At 42.0% G+C, this 25,402-nt stretch overlaps 1 long non-coding RNA gene across 4 annotated transcripts in view; it reads right to left on the reverse strand.

The window, feature by feature from the left end:
* Positions 1-4,562: 4,562 nt before the first annotated feature.
* LOC127048383 (uncharacterized) overlaps positions 4,563-25,402 on the reverse strand; it is a 29,624-nt gene continuing 8,784 nt past the window's right edge. For 2 of the 4 annotated variants that reach the window (XR_007773622.1, XR_007773625.1), the window contains exons 2-3: positions 8,168-8,403; positions 4,563-4,842 (exon numbers count right to left, since the gene is read on the reverse strand). This is a non-coding gene — a long non-coding RNA (uncharacterized LOC127048383). Of the gene's footprint in view, positions 4,843-8,167; positions 8,404-19,974; positions 20,051-25,199; positions 25,323-25,402 lie in introns of those variants that run through there. The other 2 variants (XR_007773624.1, XR_007773623.1) reach the window with 2 other exon arrangements.

Genomic DNA, 25,402 nt, shown 5'->3' on the forward strand with positions numbered 1-25,402 from the left:
GCTGATCAGATCTTTTTACAAGCATTATCATAAGGCAGTTTAAATGGATACAGAAAGGGGTCGGGTTTGGCGAAGGGGGGTGGGAAGTGCATGTGTTTTCCAAGACTGAAATGTTATGCGGGAGACTGATGTTCTTGTGACACAAGAGTTTTGCAATGGGGCAAAAACAATAATAAATACTACAAAAATATGTCATCCAAATTAAATACTGTATGATCAAGGGAAACTGGAGAGATTGCAACTGAAGTTCAAAGTCTCACACACAAGGTATCTCGAAAGTTAAGGAAATGGCTTGAAAAACAATTTTTTGCTGCTACTTGTGTTGCGCAGACATGAAGCTCAGTGGAAATGTGTTAAGTATTTTCCTTCCATAAGCTCCCATGACTGGCTCAGGTAACAACCCCTGGAAGTAATGTACCTCTGCGGTAAAGTGCGAGCTAGACTCAGATCCACCCTTTCCCCTGTCCAAGGGCCCCTGGAGTCCAACAGGCAGCAGAACTGATACCGTATCATTGGGCAGGAGAGCAGGCTATTGAGAGCAGGGCCGGCTCCAGGCACCAGCGGGGGAAGCACGTGCCTGGGGAGGCAAATGCTAAGGGGCGGCATTCCATCCATTCTTGGGGCAGCACAGTCCAGGTGGCTTCTTTTTTTTTTTTTGGCTTGAGGCGGCAAAAATGGTAGAGCTGGCCCTGATTGAGAGCTAGCACAAGGCGGGGGAGGAGGGGTCTGCTAGTAATGGTAAGCTTTACCTGCAGCCACCACCCTGAGGGCCTCTGCAGGCTACCACATTATGTTTATGGTAATTAACTGTATAATTGTCTTAATTACTCTATGACAATGTGTAGTCCCTGGACAATTTTTTTTGTCAAATGCCCAAATTTATATGAATGCAATCTTAAGGTTACACAGCTGAAATCTGAAAAAGACAATAAATACCTAAGTTAAGACTCAACAGCAGTGCTAACTTGGCTGTGTTGCACATCATACCTATGATGGAACACAGTGTATGGTAGAAATAGTACTACACTTTATCCAGAAAAACAGGCATGGAAGATACCCATGTGCAATAGGGCCAAGTTAATAATCCTCTTAGAACCTGAACTTCAGCATTTTCTGACCATTTATTTATTTTGTGAATATACCTGCAAAATCTCACCATTATAGTAACATATCTGATTTGCATTTAATTGCTCTCATCCAGAAAAAGTTGAATTAACATAGTCATCATGCATTTAATTTGATTGCTTTTTAAAAAGAGAAAAAGGAACTTACCTGTGGTTATCTGCAGTGTTGTTATAGCTGTGCTTGTCTACCAACAGAAGTTGGTCCCATAAAAGATATTCTCTCATCTACCTTGTCTGTCTAATTAGCTGTGGTTAGACATTTGCTAGCATTATGCCCCCATTCATTTTCAAAGTGCATTCCTCACTGGAAGTGAATTGGGTGGAAGAAGGCTGTGTTCCCATCTTTGCTATTTATTGTGTTTGGCTGGAGAAAGCTTTCTATCAGTTTACATTATTATGGCAGTGTCATTGCTAATCAGAAAGAGGGAAACTAGGCACTTGATCCTGATGTTGTTACTCACTTAGGAACTTTATTCAAAGGAATTGTTCTACTGAAGAGTTTATTCATATGTATTCACCAAATAATTTGGACAAATCATTTTCAGCTATCCATTCTTTGTAGTAATTGATTGGTCAACTCACACAGTATTGCTTTTGTTCTATCTCTGGATGAACAAAACTTTTAAAACTAGAGGCTTAATGGATTCAAACATTTAAAAAAAACCCTTCTGGTACATAATTTTGGACAAATAATCATTAGTGCTATAATCTGAGAGAGTTTCACAAACATGGCATGTCTGACTAATCACAACACGACCCCACAAAATAATAGTGAACTGAATGCAGCAGTTGTATTTATAAAGGCCCTGACTCAGGACAGAACTCAAGTACATACTTGTGTAGTCCTGGAAACAGGATGGAATTGAGTATTTAATTAGGTGATTTCCTAAATCAGGGACAAAAATATTTGTGAATCAGTTATTTGACCAGCTCCACTTTGGGATAATTTAACATTGTGAATGAACTAGACACCATATGTTGCTCTAACAGTGTCCACATGTAAACATTCTTTATGTGCTGCTTGAGCATCCTCTGCATCTGGCCAGAGTTTATTACTTGTCAATTTTTATAAAATTATATGGTTCTATGTTATACAGGGCTGGAGGGACCTTAAGAAGTCACAAAGTCCAACCATGTCAACTTGGAGCCATCAGTTTGGCCAGTATACTGCCAACAAGCCATAGGTGGTCTCCACTTAGACAGGTGAAAAATGGTTATGAGTGTAATGACTGTTGTGTCCATCATGTATTGGAGCATCTGTTACTTAGGGTGGTGATTTATTTTAGGAGTTAATAAAAGATGAGCTGTGTCTGGAATGGTTAAAGTGGAAAAAGTATGTTCTCCAGCAGGGAAGGTGGAGAGCACAATGTAGAGGAGATTTTGATTGCCTTGCAACTTTGGTTAAATATCACAGAGATAAGCAAACTGACTCATATCTGTGTTGAACAAAGTGACACTTTACCCTTCTGTTTCCCTTTCATCCAAGCCTCTTTCCAATATAAATGAGTTTAACCTCACCCCCCACCCTATGAGATAGGCGAGAATAAGCTTTGCAAATAGGGAAACGAAGTGACTTGCTCGGTGTCACACAACTGAAGGATTGGAACCCTGCCACTCAGTTCCTAAACTGTGGGCACAAGACCCTCTCTCAGCAAAGGACCACCCATGTATTCAACCAAAGCCCACATTGACGAGCCGGTCATACCTTGTCCATTCAGAGGCATTTAACCTTCCTCTGAAATGTTCAGCTCTCCTCTAAATTGTGTTTAACTTTTCAAGTGGAATTCGTATTTCCAGAAAAAACTGGATTGACAATGTTAGAGGATGAAATCCACCACTTAGCCACATCACACACCTTAAAGGAGAACATAAAATCTGCCAGTTGCATTAGAAATCATACTCTAGGAAGTTTGTGGTTTATTCCTGACTATACTTGATTCCAACTCTGCCTTCTTTGATAAATACAAAATTAAGAGATGGTCTGAGCTACAGTTTAACTCCAGGCTGCAAATATCCTGCAAAGTTCAGAGGTGTGCTGCTCCAGGCATTCAGTTCAATGCATTAAAGAGACGGGGCCAGCCATGGAGTTCACATCTAGATTAGGACTCTTGAAGCTGAGGTTTTGGTTTGGGCCCATCTCTATCTGTTTTATTTTCACCCCACACAAAAAAGGGAACTGAAACTTTGCAGCGAAATATATTCAATTTATGAGTGCACATGTTACTCCTGGGGGAATTCTGCACCACTGCACATGCACAGAATTCATGTCCACCACAGATTTTTTTTTTCTCTGCAGAAAATACATTCTGCTGGTGTGATGCTGCAGTTACACCTTTTTTCCACCAGGGACTGCTGTGGTGCCAGAACCGGGTGCAGCTGGCTCACTGGCAGTAGCAGCCAGCAGCCACTAGGGAGGAAGAGAGGCTGCTTTCCTCACAGCAACATGCTCGTGGGGCCCCGTGAGGAGGCATGGGATATGGGGGTACACAGAGCAGGGCACACAGGGCTTCTGGGGGGGGTCACATAGGCTATGTCTACACTACAGGATAAATTCAAATTAGCTTAAACCAATTTTATAAAACAGATATTATAAAGTCGATTGTGTGCATCCACAGTAGGCACATTAATTCGGTGGTGTGCGTCCATGGTCCGAGGCTAGCGTCGATTTCTGGAGCGGTGCACTGTGGGTAGCACTGTAAAATAATGAGGCCAATAATATCGATTTGCATCCACACTAACCCTAATCCAATATAGTAATTTCGATTTTAGCGTTACTACTCTCGTTTTGTAGGAGTACAGAAATCGATTTAAAGAGCCCTTTAAATCAATATAAAGAGCAGTGTAGTGTGGACGGGTGCAGCGTTAAATCGATTTAACGATGTTAAAATCGGTTTAACAGCGTAGTGTAGACCAGGCCTTAGACTATGATTCAGAAAGGCTAGTTGCGGGGGAGAGATTGGGGCAGGGGCTGAATTGGAGTAGGGGTGCAGGACCACATGGGCACAGGGGGGTGGGTGCAGGGACACATGGGGATGGGGCAGATGTGCCCGACTGAATGAAGGAGGCTAGGAGACAGCCAGGTCTGCATGTGGAGGGCTCCCCAACTCCCTAATAATCTCTCCCACCGAAAAAACTTGTTCCATACCTACCCCACCCACACCCACCAACACTTCAGGTTTGCTCTCATGCTCCTTCCCAGCAGTTAATTCCCTCTGTCTCAGCTCCTCCGTTACCCCTGATTTCTCCCAAGCCTTTGAACTGCTGCTGAGTGTGTAGGAAAAGCATTTCTTTATTGTAGTTTAAATGAATTATTACTTAAAGTTTTGTATTAATATGCCAAGTAAGGAATCTATTTGTCAAAAACATTTCCTGAATCTTTTTTGTGATTGTTACAGACATACTTGCTGAGAGGTATTTTGAAATAAATGACCCAAATAATTGAAACCGGCATGATTTTATTGTGTTGTTTTGACAAATAAAATATGCAGAAAGTTGCGAAATTTTAAAATGTGTGCGCAGAATTCCCCCAGAAGTTACAATCTGTATGTTAAGTGAGTTTGCTTAATTTAGGCAGAACGATTTAAAAAGAATAACAAATGCAGCCTTAAGTCTCTCTCATGTCCAGTACCTTCCACTCAAATGTCCTCTGCAGCCAGATTCTGCGCCCTGTCCATTTTGTGTATTCCAGCAATGTTTCTTCACTGAATTAACAGCGGCTCTGAAGGGAACGACATTTATTATTAGAGCTCTGTGTCTCATTACTTTAAGCCTGTTTCTTTTATAAAATGGGCTTACAACAGTGGATTCCATGTAAAACTCAACATTGCTTACTTTGCTATTGTAGCCTTGTGTTATCTCCTGGTCTTTGCATAAGACAGTTCCATTATCTTATTTCTCAAATGCCCCTTATTTCAAGGGGGTGCATTCATTTTAGTCCCAACATTGCCTATATTCCACCCGAATTTAGTGTCCCCCCCCTCAGTTTTACTGTTGATAATAACTTCCATCAGAAATAAACAAGCATGAGAGTGCGGTTACTAGAATAGTAACTTTTCCTAAAGGAATCAATCCATGCAGTATTGTGATTCCTGTAGTAATAAAATATCTTTGTCCCTCATCTGGGCCTTGGGAAATGAAGAGGTATGGACCAAGTGAGTTAAGATATCTTTGGCAGTGACTGCTAAACATTTAATGACATGTGCTGTACTTTCACCTCAGACTGTGAGAGAGGAGATTTTCCTTTTGTTCTTTCCTGATTCGTTCTCATAATAGGAGTTATTTAAGCCAAAAGTATCTGTTTGTGCTGTGTTTGGACAAACATCTCTCAAGATTATGGGCCAGACTCTGCTCTCAATTGCACCAGTGCAAATCTGGAGTAATTTAACTGGTTTCACTGGAGTTACTCTGGATTTACACAGTGTAACTGAGATCAGAATCTGGCCCACTGTTCTTCACACCCATTATTTTCAATTCCAGAGCTTATTTGTATTTAATTAATAATAAAATTAGGAAATGAAACATCTGGGAAACAATGTGTTCACCCAGTAGATGTTGCTCATTGGCCCTTATTTCTTTCCCAAGATAGTTAAAACAAATATTTTGGTGCTGGTGAGATCTTGACATGTTTGTGTTTAGCCTACCAGGTCAACTCAAATCTTTTGTGTTCTCAGTGATCCATGAGGAGAGATGTTTTGAGTCACAGATTATTTGGCCTATTCCCAGTACGGAGTACAACTTAAAGTTCCTTAGCAGCATGAATTTCATAACAATGATATAACCCAACAGCAAGTCCTGTGACCTGCCAACATAGTTGTCACTCACCGGGAATTTCTGCCGTTAAAACAAAATATTTGCGAGCTTGTGGGGAAATAGGAGTTGCTCCATGGACCTGTGTTTTTTAAGTGGCAACAGCATTGCAATGCCTGTTCTGATTGGATTATGCATAGGTCCATAATACCTGATCCTGAGAGGTGCTAGGAGCCGTTACTGCCTCTTTAACATCAGTAGGAAGTAAGTAGTTTTACTGTTTCATGTGTATCAGCTCCTGTTTCAGCATAGCGCTTTAAAGCTAGGCAAGACATTCTCCCTTCCCTGATACTAACTGTGCAGTGACAGATCAGACTGTAGGCTAGGCCCACAGCTAGTATCAATTGGCATAGCTTCATTTCAAGTCAGTTGTGTACAGCTATATAGCAACAAGGAGTAGAGTCGAGTAACCACTGTTGACAAGAGACTTTATCAGCGGCAGGCTCATGCACACACCCATCTGTGCCCTCCCACTCAGGACAGACCCCATTTTATCTGTTCCCTCCTTCACTGCCTCTCTCCCACAGCAGAACTACTCCACCTGCTCCCATCTCACCAGCTACAAACTCTCTGCTCCCTTTACCCTCCCACTGCCTCCCCACTCCAGAATCAGCTTCCCCATGCTGAATCTCCCTCCATCACCACCTCTGCTCCCTCCCACTGCCTTCTTCCTCATGCAGAAAACTCTTATGAACTATCTTTTTTCCCCTCCCTCCCTCCCTCCAGTGCAGAAATGCTCCTTCCTGCTGCCTTTTTGCTACCGCCCTCCTTGATCACGCTTTGGAGTAGCAACCCAAGAGAAATGGCAGGAGCTCCATCACTTAGGCATTTAGAACTAGCCTTAACAAAGCATTACATGTATGCCTACAGCAGGGAGCCATTGGCGTAGAGCTGGATTAGATGATAGAAAAGTCCCACTTGCCTTCTGCATTATCAGCCTCTCCTCTGACACAGCATTATCTCAGGACACTTCAACCTTGCCTTAGTACTTTTCTTCCCATTACACTTTGGAGACCCTCCCTCCCCCCGCCCCGCGCCCCCTCCCCCCGTCTGTCTCTCTCTCTCACACACACACATACACAACTGCATGCCTCTCTACTTCTGGCTCCAAAAAAGCATTGCCCAACGCGGCTCCTTTTCTCACATACATAGAGCAATAGAATCACAGAAATGTAGGGCAGGAAGGGACCTCAAGAGGTCATCTAGTCCAGCCCCTTGCAATGAGGCAGGGCCAAGTAAACCTAGACCATCCCTGACACGTGTTTGTCTAACCTGTTCTTAAAAACCTCCAACGACAAGGAATACCTTGGCAGCCTATTCCAGTGCTTCTGCTAAAGTAGTTAGGTTAGATATTAGGAAAAGCTTTCTAAATGTCACTGCTGCACATTAAGCTGATAACTTCATGTCCCACCTTCAGTGGACATGGAGAACACTTGATTCCTATCCTCTTTATAACAGCCTGCAATGTATTTGAAGATTGTCAGGTCCCACTACCTGTAGTCTTCATTCTCAAGACTAAACATGCCTAGTGTTTTTAACCTTCCTTCATAGGTCGAATTTTCTAAAGCTTTTATCATTTGAATAGTTCTCTTCTGGACTCTCCAATTTGTGGAGTGTGGCAGGCAAAGTGCCGCATCTGAAACTGGACACAATGCTCCAGCTGAGGCCTCACCAGGGCTAAGTAGAGTAGGACAATTATATCCTTTGTCTTACATACACTTGTGCCTTTTTTTTGCAACTGCATCACATTCACTCGTATTCGATTTGTGATCCACTATGACTCCCAGATCCTTTTCTGCAATACTATTGCCTAGCCAATTGTATTTATGCTTTTTTTGGTTTTCTTTCTAAGTTTAGTACTTGGCACATGTCTATACTGAATTTCATCTTGTTGATTTCAGACCAATTCTCCTGTTTGTTAAGGTGATTTTGAATTCTAATATTGTCCTCCAAATTGCTTGCAGTCCCTCCCAGTTTGATATCATTCACAAATTTTGTAACCATACTTTGCACTCTACTATTCAAGTCATTAATGAAACTATTGAATCGTACTGGAATCTGGACAGATCCCTGCGGGATCCCACTAGATATGTCCTTCCAGTATGACAATGAACCGTTCACAACTACTCTTTGAATATGATCTTTCAAGCAGTTTTAGCACTCGCTTCATAGTAATTTCATCTAGACTACATTTCCCTAGGTTGTTTTTTTTAATTAGAATGTCAGGTCATATTTACCTGTGCTGGCTTTTTCCTTCCTGCCCTGTACTGGAAATGACAGCAATTCCCTTCTGACTTTGCTGCAAAATTAACCCCATAGATGTTGGAAAGACCGTCTCAGCACATGAACTGGCTTGATCACATCCACCACAGCACATGAGAAGTAGGTCCCAAAGCTACAGTCGGTTGAGGAAAATGTTGATGGAACCATATTCTGTAGGAATATTGCAGTTCTCTTCGGCTGAAATTTCATTCTGGAAGGGAAAAGGGAAGAAGCTCCAACAACATCAAAAAAGTCTCATTTTATTCCTGTTGAAATGAAACACTTTGATTTTTCTCTTTGGAAGTGACTTTTTGTTTAGAACTTTTTTTTTAATTTTGATTTATATTATAATATATAAAATAAAATGGTCAATATTAAAAAGAAACATTATGACTGATTCCAAATTATTTTATATTTTTTAATTTCTTTCACAGTGAATTTTGAAGTTTTCAAGTTTCACTCTGAACTGAAATGAAAGCTAATTTCACAATCCTCTGCCAAACAGAATTTCCATTCTGAGCACAACTCTAGACTCAGCTAAATAATGCTAAGAGCATCCATGGTGGCTCTGTGCACTGCCCCCGCCCCGAGGGCTGCCTCCACAGCTCCCATTGGCCAAGAACTGCAGCCAATGGGAGCTACGAGGGCAGTGCCTGTGGGCAGAGGAGCAGCAGGGACATGTCACCACTTCTGGGGAGCTGCCCAAGGTGAGCGCTGTCCAGATCCAGCACCCCGGACTCCTTCCTGCGCCCCAAAGCCCTGCTCTGGTCCCTCTCCCACACCCAAACTCCCTCCTAGAGCCCATGCCCCAGCCCCCTCCTGCACCTAAACTGCCTCTTAATTAACCGGAATTTTTGACTTGCTGGCACCCGCCCCCCATTCCTCCAACATGCTGGATAACAAAGCTTTTACTGTATATACATCTAGCAACAAAGAAAGTAGGCCATGCTTACATGATGGGGGACTCTATCCTGAGAAGCAGTGTCTCTGAAAAAGATTTGGGGTGATAGTGGATAATCATCTGAACATGAATTCCCAGTGTGACACTGGCCAAAATGGCTAATTCAGTCCTCGGATCCATAAACAGGGGAATTCTGAGTGGAAGTAGAGGGGTTATTTTACCGTATTCGGCACTGATGTTACCACTGTTAAATACTGTGGCCAGTTCTGGTGCCCACAGTTCAGAAGGATGCTGATAAGAGGGTTTGGAGACGAGCAATGTGAATGATGAAAGGCTAGAAAACATGCCATATAGTGATAGATTGAGCTCCGTGAGTCTATTTATCTAACAAAAGAGAAAGTAAAGGGGTGACTTAATTGTAATCTGTACTGACTTACATGGGCCACAAATACTTGATAATGGGCTCTTCAGCAGTAAAACATGAACCAGTGGCTGGAAGTTGAGGCTAGACAATTTTAGACTGGAAATAAGGCATACATTTTTAACAGTGAGAGTAATTAACCCTTGGAACAATTTACCAAGGGTCATGGTGGATTGTCAATCTTTAAATGAAGCTGGGATATCTTTCTAAAGCTATGCTCTGTTCAAACAGGAATTACTTTGGGAAAGTTCTAGGGCCTGTGTTATACAGGATGTCACACTAGATCAGGGGTTCTCAATTTGCATTGCATCGTGACCCCCTTTTGACAACAAAAATTACTACATGACCCCAGGAGGAGGGACCAAAGCCTGAGCCCCACTGTCTCAGCCTGCGGGAGCCAAAAACCTGAGCCCCATTGCCCTGGTGGGTGGGGGGGTCCCCAAAGCCCAAGGGTTTCAGTCCTAGGAGGAGGGGCCTGTAACCTGAGCTCTGCCACCTAGAGCTGAAGCCACTGGGCTTCGGCCCCAGATGGTGGGGCTCGGGCTTTGGTCCTGGGTCCCAGCCCTAGGGACCCAACCCACACTTTGAGAACCCCTGCACTAGATGATCACAATGGTCCCTTCTGGCCTTGGAATCTATTAATTTTGTTTGTTTTTGTTTATGTTAATAAAAAAATGTAAAGGAAACAAAAAGTCTTCATGAAAGCCATGTTTTCATTCTCAGATTTATTTCACCAGGTCATACTGTAGGGCTACATGGGATATATTTTCCAGACTGCAAATGAGGACAACCATAAACCATTCTCATTAACATTAAAGGGAAGTGTGTCTAGTTCCCCATGTGCTGTAGCAGTACATTAATTCCTTAATACTAACATTACTGAAATATTGCCTTGTCATCCTTATCACCAAGGCCTTACGTTAAGCACAGAAAAAGTTGAGGAAATCCTCAGAATTTCCAATTTCCTTACAATTAAGAAGCAAGCATTGTTTGGCCATCCTGACAAGAAGAGGTAATTGTGCGCCAGCTGTTACATTAGGCTGCATTACTGAGCAGTTTTAATTATAAGCACATGGATATAAATGAAGATAATTATAATTAAAACTTGCAATACTCCAGCTGGGGTTTATGTGATACAAATGAGTCAGAGGGGGTCAGTGTTTTAGTGTGAAGACTAACTAGCACATAAAGGATCTGAGTCAAAACCAGATTTGTTCTATATTTTATTTCATGAATCAAGCTCTTGTTAAGAACAAAAATAAATTGTGGTATGTGAGCAGAATTTGGCCCACTCCTGTAAGGAGCCAATTACCCCCTGAGACAGCCCTTTATTTTGCAAAAATGGAGAGTGCATGACACCTCCCTGGAGATGCTCAGCATCTTGCAGGATTGGGCTCAGCAGTAGTTCTAACTAGTGGTATTCCTTTGGGAATGACAGAATGGGATTAAGAGAGCAGCATTGCCTAGGTGTGCATGGTCTCTCCACTTGGTTTTTTAAATTGCAACTCATTTTCTCCAGCCAATATAGGCATACAACTCTTAATATAGCAAAACAGGTTCACTAATGTTGGGGAGGGTAAACGGCAAATAAACAAAAAATTGGAACAAAACCCCTATTGGAAAGAGAGCAGTTAGAGTGAGGAGAACATGACAATGCACTTGGACAGATTCACAGATGCTTCTTGAAGCTGCATTCTTCTCTCAGAGCAGCCTCAATATAATTCATGGCTGGCAAGAGGGGGTGTCATTATGCTAAATGTGCTAGCCAGGTCTTTTTTAGCATTTACTCTAATATTTTTGGTTTAACCTACCAGATTTCATAGAGTCCAATAGAATGTATGAACTATACAAACATTTAGCAGTTCTTAAACCAGCTCACTTTATACTACAGCTCTGAAAACACAGGCAGGAGGGTAGAATCACAGAATATCACAGTTGGAAGGGACCTCAGGAGGTCACCTAGTCCAAACCAGCTGCTTAAAGCAGAACCAATCCCCAGACAGATTTTTACCACAGCTCCCTAAATGGCCTCCTTAAGGATTGGGCTCATAACCATGGGATTAGGAGGCCAATGCTGGTGTACACACAATTCCCCCACTTTCCCACTCTTCCTTCACATACAGGGACTCCACCTACATGATGGTGTTATCCAGTGGGAAATGAATTTATTATAACACTCTTTGCTGGCTTCACTTGCATTTTGCCCATTAATCTATCTCCTCCAGGACTGATCATCTAACCTCTCAAGTGGCTTTGGATACCTGCCATTGAAAAAACAAACTGCCACATGAATGTCTCCCTTGCAAGTCTACTCTGCCTCAAGGTCCAATAAAGGCAAAACTAAGTCCTGAGCCATTGACTGCTTTTGTTTATACATAAAAATGCCACGGCTTTACATTCAGATAGCCTATGCCCTTTACCATTACCAAAAGGAACAATCTCAGATTCCCCATGAGATTCAACACCAACTTCTAGCCATGCTAGTGGAAGCAGGGTCTGAATGAATGCTTTCCTGACAGCTAGCTGGGAAGGGGAGAGATGTTGGGTGTTTTTATGTAAATACAGTTTGTTCTTGCTCAGATATCCAGCAGATAGAGCGGTGTCAAAGTGATCAACTTTGGCTGGTGTTGGGTACAAATCACTTTAGTGCTGAATGCAGGGGTAGTGAAATGCTGTTACCAAAATGTTGTAATTATTGTAGGACCAGAGGAAAGCAGGACTGTGCTTAACCTGTCCCAAATGAGCGAGGGGCTTGAATGCCAGAGCCCTGTGGAAAAGGGTGGGGGGAACAGATGATCTAACCAGGAGAAGTTTGGCCACTCCCTGGGAGTCCACAAACTGGTTTGACCTGTTTCTCCCAACTGTTCAAAGAAGAGCTAAATAGGCTTCATTAGGAGCCTCTTTTATTATTTTAAAGCTTGATCACCGAGAGCTAAAATCACTTGAGATGGGGCAGTGTTTCTGCCCAGCCTGCAAAGAGCTGAAAATTACTAGGAGACTGACATGCAGAGGTCACAGCAGAGAGGTGGGTGGCAGCGGAAGGTGACTGACAGTTGGCTGGTGAATGAGTGGCCAGTAGGGCAGCTGGTGGAGAGGCTCATCAGGTAACTAGCAGGGTGGCGGGCAGAGAGGGGCAGCGGACACGTGCCCAAGCAGAGGAGCAAGTAAGGTGCTTCCTTACCTTGATCCAGGGTGGGCGGTGATCTCTGCACATGCACCTTTTGAACTCTGAGTATGCACTGATCAAGGACAGCAACTATGACGAGGATGCCAAGAAGGGTCGGGCATGCTAAAGGGACTTTTGGGTTGCTGGACTTAAGAACCTGAGGGGAAAAGGACACTGTCCACCCTCAAGTAAGTTGGGTCTTTTGCTCATAGTTTATATTTATGAACCTTGTTTGTGGTGTTTTCCCAAATTAATGCCAAGTTACTTCTCTCCTTTTATTAAAAGTTTCTTTTCTCCACTCAGACTCTGTGCTTGCGAGTAGGGAAGTATTGCCTCTCAGAGGTGCTCAGGAGTGGTGTGTAATTTTCCCAGGTTACTGGGTGGGGGCTCGAGCCATCTTTGTGTTGTATCAATGGAAAGGAACCCCAAGATATTGAACCCAGTCCTAGTTGCTACTGGCGTCACCTGGCAGAAGGCTTACACTAGCTCTGATATTATCAGAATTTAACATTGTAATATTTTAATTTTCAGAAAAAGCAATTTCTCTGTCCCTCCTCTCTTGCCCCCAGGATCTGTGCTGTTAGACCTAGGGCTATTACGGCACTTTGATTTATAAGCAATGGGATATGAAAAATAGTCCTAATTTTAAAAAATATCCTAAAATATTTTTTCTGTAGCATATCATGCATATAAAGAATGCATGATGAAGTGTTATGACATTTTATTGGCACACTTAATCTGCATTGCTTACTCATGACATTACCACTTGTGAGTCACGTGCCTACCCCAAACTTTCTGATAAAAACCTCTATGCCACCCCAGCACATATTCCATATACATGCTTAATACATGTATGTGTTTAACATTTGCTTTGTGCAGCATAAAAACATTTAGCACATAAAAACACTAATGTCTAGTGAATTGTAGTAAAACATACAGATACTTTAATAGTATTTTTGAAAACAGAGATAAATGGATATTTGTTCTATATTACGATATACAAAAAAGGTACAGAGCGACAAAGAGTCCTGTGGCACCTTATAGACTAACCGAAATATTGGAGCATATACTCTTGTGGGTGAATACCCACTTCGTCAGATGCAGATCCAGACTAACACGGCTACCCCTTTGATACTAGACAAAGTACAGAATCCCTGGATGTTGCCACCTTGGATCTCATTTTAAAAACTACAGCTCCTTTGAAAATTCTCATATAATGAAATATTTAAGCTGTAAAATCTTCAGGACAAGGACTTGTTTTGTTTTTAGCTTTCTACAAGGCTGAGCACAGTCTTAGATCTAAAGAAATACTTATCTTTAAAAAGCTAGGCTGAATGGGTATTTTTATGCTGAAAAGAGGAAGGCTCATCCCATGGCTAGAGCCTGCACCTTAGAAGGCCCAGGTTCAATTCCCTGCTCTACCACAGATTTCCTTTGAGCAAATCATTTAGTCTCTCTCTGCTTTAGTTCCCCCTCTGTCAAACTGGGATAATAACTAGTGGACAGGATATTGTGAGGTAAAGATTGTGAGACACTCAGATACTATGTTAAGTGGGCCTCCTGTGTATCTAAGATAGGACTCTAGTTTTCATACTGGAGGTTATTTCTGAGGGGACATTTGTGTTTAAGAAATAAAGATTTATGCCATGCACAATATTCCTGATACAAAAAGAGAACCCATTTATGCTGGTGTCACTGGTGTTAGTGAAGTTCTAGAGTAGAATCACATGAAAGACACCCAAGTTGTGTCGATGAAATGCAATGTGAAAATGGAAAATATGGTTATGCCAAGTTTCTCTCTCTTTTCGATCCTGCACCATTGATCTCAGTGGAAGTAAATGCCTAATTAAGTTGTTCCATGAAGAGAAAAACAAGAAGGATTTCCTTTTAGAAGACTGCAGTAGTGTATATTTGTAGAGTGGAATTTGCAATAGTCTGCAATGTTGGCCAACTGCCCAATGCGAAAACTCCCATTCTTTTCAATGGGAGCAAAACAAAGCCACTGCTAAACACTTTCGAGAATCCCATCTGTATTTTTAAGACTAAAAGTTTCTGCCCATTCTTCAGAATCCCATGGGACATCTTCCTGTGTCCGGGGCTACTGATGATCCGTCATCTGCAGTCATGGAGAGCTCCAGGTGTAACAGAAACCATGTGGTGTAGGACATGTGAGGGAGGCCCATCTGTGTCTGGGGCTGAACCTTCTGCATGCTAGGAACATGTCTTTCCCATATCCTTTTGTAGCATGGATAAGGAGAAAGAGCTGGGAGGCTTTTGATAGGAATTAGTAGGGGAAGTAGAAATGAGTGGCAACCTAGGCAGCAGTGACCATGAGATGGCTGAGTTCAGGATCCTGACAAAAGGAAGAAAGGAGAGCAGCAGAATACAGGCCCTGGATTTCAGAAATACAGACTTAGACTCTCTTAAGGAACTGATGGGCAGGATCCCTTGGAAGCTAATATGAGGAGGCAAGGAGTCCAGGAGACTGGGCTGTATTTTAAAGAAGCCTTATTGAGGGTGCATCCTGAAATGCAGAAAGAATAGCAAATATGGCAGGCGACTAGCTTGGATTAACAGTGAAATTTTCAGTGAGCTTAAACTCAAAAAGGAAGTTTACAAGAACTGCAAATTTGGACAGGTGACTAGGGAGAAGTGTAAAAATATTGCTAGAGCATGCAGGGATGTAATCAGGAAGGCCAAGGCACAATTGGAGTTGCAGCTAGCAAGGGATATGAAAGGTAACAAGAAGGGTTTCTACAGGTATGTTAGCAATAAGAAAAAGGTCAGGGAAAGTGTTACTGAATGGAGGAGGCGACATAGTGACAGCTAATGTGGAAAAAGCTGAAGTACTCAATGCTTTTTTTGCCTCAGTCTTCACACACAAGGTCAGCTCCCAGACTGCTGCACTGGGCAGCACAATATGGGGAGGAGGTGAGCAGCCCTCAGTAGTGAAAGAACAGGTTAAGAACTGTTTAGAAAAGCTAGACGTGCACAAGTCCATGGGTTCAGATCTAATGCATCCAAGGGTGCTGAGGGGGTTGGCTAATGTGATTGCAGAGCCATTGGCCATTAGCTTTGAAAATTCATGGCGATCTGGGGAGGTCCTGGATGATTGGAAAATTCATGGCGATCTGGGGAGGTCCTGGATGATTGGCTGATGTGATTGCAGAGCCATTGGCCATTAGCTTTGAAAATTCATGGCAATCTGGGGAGGTCCTGGATGCTCATATTTTGAAAAAAGAAAGAGAACCTGGGGAACTATAGACTGGTGAGCCTCACTTCAGTCCCTGGCAAAATCAAGGAGCAGGTCATCAAGAAATCCATTTTGAAGCACTTGGAGGAGAGGAAGGTTATCAGGAACAGTCAACATGGATTCACCAAGGGCAAGTCATGCCTGACCAACCTGATTGCCTTCTATGATGAGATAACTGGCTCTGTGGATATGGGGAAAGCGGTGGATGTGATATATCTTAACATTAGCAAAGCTTTTGATAAGGTCTTCCACAGTATTCTTGCCAGCAAGTTAAAAAAGTACGGATTGGAGGAATGGACTATAAGGTGGATAGAAAGCTGGCTAGATTGTTGGGCTCAATGGATAGTGATCAGTGGCTCGATGTCTAATTGGCAGCTGGTATCAAGCGGAGTGCCCCAGGGGTATTTCCTGGACCGATTTTGTTCAACATCTTTACCAATGATCTGGATGATGGGATTAATTGCACTCTCAGCAAGTTTGCAGATGACACTAAACTGTGGGGAGAGAGAGGTATGCTGGGAGGGTAGGGATAGGGTCCAGAGTGACCTAGACAAATTAGAGGATTGAGCCAAAAGAAATCTTATGAGGTTCAACAAGGACAAGTGCAGAGTCCTGCACTTAGGAAGGAAGAATCCCAGGCACTGCTACAGGCTGGGGACCAACTGGCTAAGCAGTAGTTCTGCAGAAAAGGACCTGGTGATTAGAGTGGACGAGAAGCTGGATATGAGTCAGCAATGTGTCCTTGTAGCCAAGAAGGCTAATGGTATATTGGGCTGTATTAGTAGGAGCATTGCCAGCATATCGAGGGAAGTGATTATTTACTTCTATTCGGCACTGGTGAGGCCACACCTGGAGTATTGCATCCAGTTTTGGTCCCCCTACTGCAGAAGGGATATGGACAAATTGGAGAAAGTCCATGGGAGTGCAACAGAAATGATTAGGGGGCTGGGGCACAAGACTAACAAGAAGAGACTGAGGGAACTGGAGTTGTTTAGTCTGCAGAAGAGAAGAATGAGGGGGGAATTGATAGCAGCCTTCAACTACCTGAAGTGAGGGGTGAGTTCCAAAGAGGATGGAGCTAGGCTGTTCGTAGTGGTGGCAGATAACAGAACAAGAAGCAATAGTCTCAAGTTGCAGTGGGGGAAGTTTAGGTTGGATATTAGGAAACACTATTTCACTAAGAGGGTGATGAATCACTGGAATGGGTTACCTAGGGAGGTGGTGGAATCTCCATCCTTAGAGGTTTTTAAGGTCAGTCTTGACAGATCCCTAGCTGGGATGATTTAATTGGTGTTGGTCCTGCTTTCAGCAGGGGGTTGAACTAGATGACCTCCTGAGGTCTCTTCCAACCCTAATCTTCTATGATTAAGCTGGGCTGCTGGTCACTACAGTGTGGGGCTGGTGATGTAGCCACAGGAATGCAGCAGCAGCAGCAACCACCCTGCTGCTCTGCTACTACTCCAGCGCCCCTGCCAAGAACCTCCTGTACCAACCCCAGCTACTAGACTTGGGGGTGGGACAGTGGGGTCTGAGGAAGAGCCCTCTGTGACTGTTCACCTTTTGAAATTCATATGATCATAGCAATTTTGGCATCGGCTATTTCTTTGTACCAGAGGATACTTACCTAGCCAGAGCCTTAAATGTTAGATGGCCTCTAGCATTGGGAAAAAAACAGCTGTTTCTAATCGAGACATGATTTGCATGATTCAGACATGATTTGTGTGAATTATGTGCCTGATTCTATTCTCTCACCAGTGCAGCTCTGTTAATGGCAATGGAATGACTCCCAATTCACATTAGCACAGCAGGGTTGGAAACATACATACAGATAGATTTCTTTGAATTTCTGGAATTTTTCATAGGATTCTTCACACACACAAATATATTGCGCGTTAGCGATACTTGCATATACAGTTTCACTCTACTTTTGCTGTGCCCTTAGTCCTTTTACATCTTCAAAGTGCCGTACAAACATTGGGCTTAATTATGCCCACTGACTCCAGGGGATGCAAATTACAAGCTGTCTGTGCCAGCAGGGGCCTAGAAATCCTGTGCGCCAGCAACACGGATTCATACCAGGCAAGGACAGGTGCTGTTTGCACAACTAGTCTCCCCAGGGGTTTCCACTGGGGAGTGCAACTCAATAGGATTCCCCAGTGGCCAAGATTGCCTAGAGGATAAACAGGACAACCTGTTCCCTGGCTGTCTTGGTCTCACCCTTCCATGGCCAGTTCTGACTATTTCTTCTTGGGGGGCCTTGAAACTGCCAGTTGTCATCTCTGGACAAATTTCCAGCCACTGAGTACGTGCTGAAAAAATCTGGGATATCTGCACTGGTGAATCAAGCCCTTTGACTAAATCCTCACACTCCTCTTAAAAGTAGCAAAGAAATTGCCATACTAGATCACACTCAGGGTGTTTCTTAGTATCCAGGGCCAGCTCCAGGTTTTCTGCCGCCCCCAGCGGCAGGGGAAAACAAAAAAAAGCTGATCAGCGGCACTTCGGCGGCAGCTCAATCGCGCTGCTCCATTCTTCAGCGGGTCCTTCACTCCCTGTCTTCCTGTTCAGCAGCAGCTCAAAGACGAAGAGAGGGACTGAGGGACTCGCTGCCGAATTCCCGCCAAAGACCCGGACATGCCACTCCAATAGCAGACGGAGTGCCGACCCTTTGTATTGGCCGCCCCAAGCACCTGCTTCCTTAGCTGGTGCCTGGAGCCGGCCCTGCCAGTATCCTCTCTGTCAGTGACAGTGGCAAGTACTAGCTGCTTCCAAAGAAGGCGTAAGACAGCCCCTGCAAGGCAATCAGTCTCCTCCTAGCCTCCAGGAGTTAGCAGTTGACTGAACTCCTGAAGCATGAGGATTTAATCCCTTCCAAAACTTTGTTATTTTTAGTATTTACTGTTATAACTGCATAGTCTTTATTATCCTTATTAATGTCCGTTCAAGTGCTGGTTGAAAGTTGGGATTTCCATTCCATGAGAAATTCTGACATCTCAAAATTGGTTTTCTTTCCAGGTCAGGACAAAGCCAATACATTTCCCATTAATCAAAAATGCAGTCGGTAAATAAATCATTGTTTTGGGTCAGTCAAAATGTTCCATTTCAATACAATCAAAATGTTTTTTTCTGATTTTTTCCCCTTTTTTCCTTTTATAATTTATAACATAGAATAAAATTTTCAGAATGAAAAATTGTTTTGACCCTTATCAAAAAATTTCTCCCTTCCCTCCCAAATTAACACATTCCCACAGAAAGTTTTTATTGTGAGGAAATGGTGTTTCCTGACAAAAAAAAATGTTAAGGTGGAAATTTTTTGACCAATTCTAGTCCATTCCTTCTTTGAATCCTCTCAATTCTTGCTCTCAATGGGTATGTCTATATTACAGTTGGACGCCCTCAGCTGGCCTGTACTAGCTGACTCGAGCTCAGGCTAAGGGGCTGTTTAACTGCAGTGTAGATGTTCAGGCTTGGGTTGTAGCCCAGGCTCTGGAACTCTCTCACTTCACATGGTCCTAGACACTGGGCTGTAGCCTGAGCCCAACCATCTATACTGCATTTAAACAGACTCCTTACCCAAGCCCAAGTCAGCTGGCACAGGCCTGCTGCGGGCGTCTAACTGTAGTGAAGACATACTCAATGACATCCAGAGATCATGAATTCCGCAGTCTAAGTAGGGATTCTTAATAGGTTGCTTTGCCAGAGTAACCATGGTAGAGCCAGTATACTGCCATGGAGAGTTCACTTCTCTCCGACTTGATAGCTGCAGCACAGTAAATCTTTTATGCAGCCATAATGGGTGGTAAGTATTTTTACAGATCAGAAAACTGAGACACAACTGGTTAAGGCCAATATGATCTCACTTGGGTGCCTAAATTTGTGCCCCTACATTGGAAAATTAGGCTTCAAATCCTATGCTTAGTTCACTGTCACACTGACCCTATGAGCCAGATGACCATGAAAGCCTCCAAAACAATATTTTTGCAATGCTCTTTCTACACAAAATGAAGTAATTAATGGACATTTTCCAGAAATGGGTTTTACCTGTCTGCCCAAGACTACCACCATGATGATCACAGATAGGTGCTGCTGTTGGAGAAACTTTTGAGAAACTGAAGAACTGGCAGGAAAAATACAGGCATATTGCATCAGGTGTTTTGAGATTGTTGCAAAATATCATCGACTTTCAATATCCTCAATGATATAACATATTTAATGCAATGAAGAATACACTATTATATTTTAGTGGAAACATCTCTTTTGTCCCTTATAATTCAAATTTCAAATTTTGTACATATTATACATTTACAAGAGTATCTCCCTGTCATGCCAACTCGTCATGCTAACGCACTTCCCATTAACACAATTATTCATGTCCGCTGCCAGTACAGGTCAGATATGATGCCATTGGTATAAATACAGGTGAAAAACAGTCAATTAGATCTTTTGTCAGGACTGTATCTTCATATCCTGAATAAAAGATGAAAAAGTAGAGCACGTGGGGATGAAAAAAATAGACCTATGAATCTTGTGCCCCAAAATGTTGTCAGGCTTATCTAGAGGCTGCTGGTGCTCTGAGACCACTGTCTATCATGCTTATCAATATGCCTTACTGTTTTCTTGTACTCCCCTATCCATTGTATCTTGTCTTATACTTGAATGGTTAGCTCATTGGGGCAGGGACCATCTTTTTGTTTGGTATTTTACACCACCTACTCCTGGGGGTATAACGAGTGCTTCTAGGTGCTACAATAAGACAAATGAATAATAATATGGCTAGCACAGCTATGATGTGACTGAGGAAAACAGTTACTAAACTTTTCAGATGTAAAGCACGGGGTGAAAATATTGCATGAAGGGCTTAACTTGCCCAGAAGCGCCTATCGCATAGACACTATTTAAGGTAAATAATGAAAGATCAGAAGGCTCGGGGTCATATTCTCTAGTATACTGTGCGATATTTGTGCTGTTCAGGCAGCTCAAAGGGAATGGAAACTTACTGCACGTCCCCTGATTTGCATTCCCCTGGCACGTGAGGCATCCCCAGTGGGTGTATAGCAGAGATAGCTGTCTCCTACTCCAGTGGTTCTCAACCAAGGGTACATGTACTCCTGGGGGTATTCAGAGGGCTTCCAGGGGATACATCAACTCATCTAGATATTTGCCTAGTTTTACAACAGGTTTCATAAAAAGCACTAGCAAACTTAGCACAAACTAAAATTTCACACAATGACTTGTTTCTACTGCTCTATGTACTATACACTGAAATGTAAGTACAATATTTATATTCCAATTGATTTATTTTATAATTATATGGTAAAAATGAGAAAGTAAGCAATTTTTCAGTAACAGTGTGCTGTGACACTTCTGTATTTTTATGTCTGATTTTGTAAGCAAGTAGTTTTTAGTGAGATGAAACTTGGGGGTACGCAAGACAAATCAGACTCCTAGTCTGGAAAGGTTGAGAGCCCATCCCAGAGCCCATCACCCAGGAGGAGCCCTCACCCCCTTCCACACCCCAACCTCTTGCCCCCACCCAGTGAAAATTAGCGAGTGAGCAAGAGTGGGAGAGGGGATGAAGTGAGCAGGGCCTTGGAGAAGGGGTAGGGCAGGGATGGAGCCTCAGGGCAAAAGCAAGGCAAGGTTCGGTTTTGTGCAATCAGAAAGCTTGCAACCCTAATTAACCACTCAGCATTTCACAATTTCTTGTTAAACAATAGAACGTCTTACTTATACAGTTAGGGTTTGAATCTTCACCCACTAAAGTCAATAGCAAAGGTCCCAATGAATTTATGGTGCAGAATCAGGCCCCTCCTATATGAAAAAAAATGCTTCTCTAGTTTTCCTCTCTCTATTAGAGACACAATTCCACTATAGGTACACATGGGAGATATAATATACTACTAAATCACATCAGAGGCTATAATCCACATTATATATTTCCCTGAAATGCCTTTTAGCTAGGGTTACATATGACTATCTATTATATACCCAACCCAACTGAACAAAGATGAAATATTTTATTTGGCACAGTGCAATGAGAATGCAATTCAGAAGCCGTCGCTCCATTCAGCTTTCTGGCCTGCACCAAGTGCATTCCCTCTCCTCGGCTCTGAAAGATGGACAATTATCCATTCCATTCTAATGGGAGACTTGCTAAGTATAAAACAGCTGCCTCCACCAGGTTTTCTTAACTACTGTAGATTCAGTGGCATCTATCAGCATCAGGCAATGGGGTTATGTTCTATGTTTGTGAATAGATACTCAGGCACAGAACATAGGCATTATGTATGGTCCTTTCAAAATCAAAAAGGAAGTTTTCCCCATACCATTATCAATTTAGTCATAGTAATCTAACTGGTGTGACTCCTACCCTGGACTCAGTCTGCTGGTCCCGAGCACATGATTGTGCTAAACTTCAGTTTTGTCTCATTTCTAGCATGTGTGTGAAACTTTCCTTTGTGACAATCACCTAAGAGCTCAACTCCTTCAAATACTGAATGTTTGATGGGCCAGTTGAGTTGCCTTAATGACTATTGTCACTTATTCTGGTGTATGTCCAAAGCTGAGGACATTTCAGTTTAAAACGTGTGGGTTTTGGGTTTTTTTTTGGGGGGGGGGTTCTTATTTTTATTATAATACTTTATGTTTAATGATTTGATGAATCATGTACATTTGTCCTGCACTGATTTTCTTAAAGTGAGCTATAAAGTACAGCAGGCAAATAACATTTTTATTACTAAAAGTTTAACAAAGAAAGTCTGTTTCTGGGAGCCTGTCCTGAGCTCTGCATATAAAAATAAAGAAAAAGATACTAGCTAGGAAATAGCAATTGAAATTGGTGGCTGACAAAGGTTCAATTGCCTCACTTAAAAGTCGTACTGCAGTAATTGAATATTTGTACTGAAATCTGAGGAGTTTTCAAATGAAAACAACAATACCAGATTATGCCAGCTGGAGGTATGTTAGACAACTGAAAAAACTGAAACAAGAGGTTTTAAAAATAAATAAAGGAAAAGGCACAATCCGAGCTTGGTCAGTGAACTATTTTTGACATCATTTGATATAGGGAAATCAACATAGATCATTTTGAATGTGGTTCTAATTACTCTTTGGAAGGTGTAAGTTTCCTTTTCTTGATTCCATCATGAACAAATGTAACTTGCTGGTAGTCCAGCCTCTTTCGCACCTTAAAGGTCATAACAGTTGCTAGAGCTTCCGTAGCGTAGGTCCACTTTGTCCATATTGCCTGGCTCTACTGCCCATCTGTTTTCAATTATCTTCTCCTCTGAAACTCTTCAGGCTACATTTAAAAAAAAAAAGATGCTCCTCATCTTTCATTCACAAATCTGCATCTGGGAAGATACTGAGACAGCAAACAATCGGGTATTGTTACTGTGGGTCAGACCTTTCTCTTGCTGACATCTGTGGAGCCTCAATGAAGTCAGTGGAGTCACATGGGCTTAGTAGAGTAGATTTTGGCTCTTTGTGTGCCAACTCCTTTTCCTTGCACAGCTTAAGTTCACATTTGCCAAACTTTAGGGGCCTGCTTCATCAAACCATTATTTCCATGTTTGTTGGAGAGCAAGGGTTTGCAGGACTGGGCCACAGACCTTCATTTTAAAATTGTTTCTTTTCCTCCCTCTTTTATGATTATTTCTTATGTCCCAGCTGTGTATCCAGCACAGAACAGGGCTAACACTAAGATGGTCCTTGCCCCAGGGAGCTTACAGTCTAACAAGATAGATGCAGAGAAGATAGGGAGGCTTTTCACTGATTTCAGTGAGCTGTGGCTCAGCCCTAGGGTACACTTGAAAGCCCAGATAAGGGACTCCATTCTGTATGTTCTCTGCCTGCCCGTCTTTGCTCCATGCTTGCTAGATGGTCAGTCTGCTAAAGTCTCACTTCCTTGTTAGGAGGCATATAATATGCTTCTTTCTTGTTCTCTTGTGTTCCCAACATAGTGGTGCCATTTGACATTACATATCCCTCCGAAACACCTGCTATCAAATGCATCAAATCTTTTCTTGTCAGCTTGCGTAATGCCCCAGGTCTTTGCAGCATCGAGCAAAACTGATACCACACAGCTGTTGCAGAGTCTTATTTTTTGTTTTGCGGACATGTTGCTACCCCATACTTTGCCCTTGAATTTGTTTACATTGATCTTCACCTTGTATCAATTGCACTTAAAATGATACTAAATAAAATCCCCAAAAATTGGTCCAAAGCCCCTGTAATGGAAATAATACATCCTACAAAACGTTAGCACTCCTAGGGGCCTGGTATTAGAGAGAGAGGAGGCAGAAAACCAAACAAGTATTTTTCTTGATAAGCCAGGAAAGCGTTATTGTGCCAAAAACATACTTGCCAATTCCTAATGAAGATTTCAATTTTAGTTGCTTTCAGAATAATCATGTACATTTAGAAATATTCATTGAGAAGCTGATAGCTTTTTTATCTTGTTCAGATTTGACTCATAGTCATCAAACTAGTTTTCTGTGGCCAATCAGAAAAGCCAAAAAAACAGTCAGAGGACAATATTTTTTTTACATCCATCATGAAGGATCCGTTTTGTTTAGAAGAGCAAGTTCAGTATTTTAGAAAAAAATGTAATGAGATCATGTATCAAAATTTAAAAGGAAAAAAAGTCAGAAGCTAAAAGCATAAGAGATGTATATACCTGCATTCCTCTGTCAGGATGTTGCTGATGGTTGTATTCATTTATTCATGTCCATCGCAGTGTTTGTGTTTTTCATGACAAACATAAACAATTTAAAAGAAAACTGACTGGCTGAGAATGATGCTTGCAATATTTAAATTAATCTTTCTTGATTGATTATTGTTATTATTTATTATATTATTGTTTGTTTGCTTCTGTGTGTTGTGGAGTAGTGAGAACTTTTTTAATAAGAGTAACATTTAACATACAATGTAAAGAAAAAAAGTTACTGGAATTAGTGTCTAATTTATAGTAAAATTTAAGTTTAAGAAAAGAGTGTGATGTACAACGTATATACATGTGGGTGTGCGTGTACTCGATAAAAGTGGTCTATTAAGCAATACAAACTTTACACATTAGCAATATGAGCATTTTATGTATATATTAATAATTTTATTTAAAATAAGGATAATCTATCTTGGACTCTTTTTAATTGATTACTTAGGAAGACAATTTTGTCAACTCTAAAGCTCTGATCCTCCAACGACTTATTTACATACCTAACTTTCAGTACGTGAGTGGTCTTAACAAGTTCAATAGGAGTACTCACATATTTATGTTGAACATGGGTATCATATGTTAGCTCTGTTAGGGATGATCAGGATTTTCAGTTTGCAGTCTCACTATTTTGGCAATTAACCTGGGTTTTGATAAACATTTCTGGTGCGGTAGAATAAATTCTGTCTTCACAGATCCCTAGGGGGAATATACCAGTGCTCAGTATCAGATAGGTTCTATTAATTTTGTCCATTG

This window comes from Gopherus flavomarginatus, chromosome 3 (assembly GCF_025201925.1).
Source record: "Gopherus flavomarginatus isolate rGopFla2 chromosome 3, rGopFla2.mat.asm, whole genome shotgun sequence".
In the NCBI taxonomy this organism is placed as follows: domain Eukaryota; kingdom Metazoa; phylum Chordata; order Testudines; family Testudinidae; genus Gopherus; species Gopherus flavomarginatus.